This window comes from Cibotium barometz, chromosome 39 (assembly GCF_041138505.1).
Source record: "Cibotium barometz isolate CiBa-2024 chromosome 39, ASM4113850v1, whole genome shotgun sequence".
NCBI lineage: Eukaryota > Viridiplantae > Streptophyta > Polypodiopsida > Cyatheales > Cibotiaceae > Cibotium > Cibotium barometz.
In genome coordinates this window covers 37013342-37015423 of record NC_141084.1, presented here as the reverse complement: position 1 = coordinate 37015423, position 2082 = coordinate 37013342, and positions in this window count along the sequence as shown.

The following is a 2082-nucleotide window of genomic DNA, read 5'->3' as shown; positions in this document are numbered from 1 at the left end:
TCCACAATTTAGAAAACAACTCTTACTCCTTATTCCAATATCTTCCCTGACGTACTTGTGGGTATCTTCGACAACCTAGAGCCCGAGCACCGTATGGTCAGCACCCTCTAGGATCCTTCGCAGGTCACCTAGCCCTTTACTCATAGGCCACTTCCATGGTCCCTCATCCACTGTGCCAAAAGCTCACCATTTAAATCAAACCGAGGCTGGTCAAGACCTCGGCCGACCTTGTTACGCGAGACATCCAACCACAATGAGGATAAATGGGATGAGTCCCTCTAATAATGTTCGTAGAGCTGGAATGACGTTAATGACTTCAGCAAATCACTATGAGATCAGTGGATTGTGCTGGCAGATTGCTGCTATTAACACTTAACCCAGCGGATCAAGTTAAGGGGGTGTCAAATTAAAAATCTATAAAATTAAAAATTTCCATGGGGCAGACTGTTCAGATAGAAATCTCGGTCTAATGGACCATTATTGTGATAAGGATTTGAATGTTATGATCGGAGTGAATTGTTATCTAATGATGAGTTTTATATAAGGGATCTTTATCCCGGGATTCTGTTGGGTTCTCCAGACTATAAGGAACCTAGAATCAGTTGGATCTTAAGGAAAAGAATTCTCCTCTAGTTTTGCGAGATGAGGACATCTCACGTTTTTTAAGTGGGGTAGAATGTAAGATTCCTCCCCAGTCTCTCAGGATGTCCAATATCTTCCCCTGTAATCAAATCCCTCTTCAGAAAAGAAAGATCTTGTTTCTACCTGTTTTGGCTTAGAGAGAAAATATTCTAGAGAGAGGTTATTCAGATTTTGGATATTTTTAGATGGAAAAATATCTCTTCTTATTAAAGTAAATTCCCTCGAAACAAAAGTTTAAAAAGATTTTCGGAAGGTGCATTAGAAATAAATTATAATCTGTTCAAAATGCCTTATCTTGGGAGTCCAGATTTTCGAAAACTTTTAAATTAAGGTTTTGAGGGGCCAATCACATTCATCCGAATGTATGGAGGAGATAAATGAATAAATAAAGAAAATCCCCCCAAAAATGAACAAATAAGATGAAGAGTTCACTCAGGACAAGGATATTAGTTAAAAAAGAAGAGATATTTAGTGAAATGATGCATTTTTGACACCTCACTGTGGGAGAATTCCCCTCACGAAGGAGGTGCCTATTTCACATGTGTGGGTGAGTTTTAAACTCACAAATAATGAGTTATTTTCATCTCTCCTCTCTCCTGCTTCAACTAGATCCAAAAAGTTAGCTAAACTGACTTACAAATGATCAAAAAAATTGACCAAATTGATCTGAAAAATTCTAGAATCAGTTTGCTTGGTTAGAGACTCACTTTTTCCTATAAATAGAAGCCTCCCCCTTTGTTAAAGCTTAATAGAGTTTTATGCACTGTTACTCTGCTCCTCCTCTCTCCCTCTCTTCTTCTTAAATTAAGCCCTTCTTTATCCTAGTTAAGTAATGTAATTGTTAGAATTAAACTTTTCATATTGTTTCTCTTTTAAAAGTAGAATTTGATTAGTTTGAAATGCTTTAGACCAATTGGGGATAATTTTTAAGTAATTTTAGGATAGACAAATTGAAAAATGGTCAGCCATACAAAGAAGAATTTGATTAGTTTGAAATGCTTTAGACCAATTGGGGATAATTTTTAAGTAATTTTAGGATAGACAAATTAATAAATGGTCAGCCATACTTAAATTTTAGGAAATAAGTTTTATCTTTTATTATTCAAAAAGAGTAATCCCCATTGATTGTGTATTCTAAAAGTGTTATTTTCATTCTATGCATAGAAAAATGCATAGTAAAAATAATTTATTATAAAAGTGTTATTTCTATTAAAATTAAATTCTATGCATAGAAAGATGCATATTGATTATTTTTTTATTAAAAAAGAGTGATTTTCATTAGATTTTCATTTTATGCATAAATAGATGCATAAAGATTTTATTTTTATTCCAAAAGAGTTATTCTCATCAATTTTAATTTTATGCATAAATAGATGCATAAAGATTTTAATTTTATTCCAAAAGAGTTATTTTCATCAATTTTGATTTTATGCATAAATA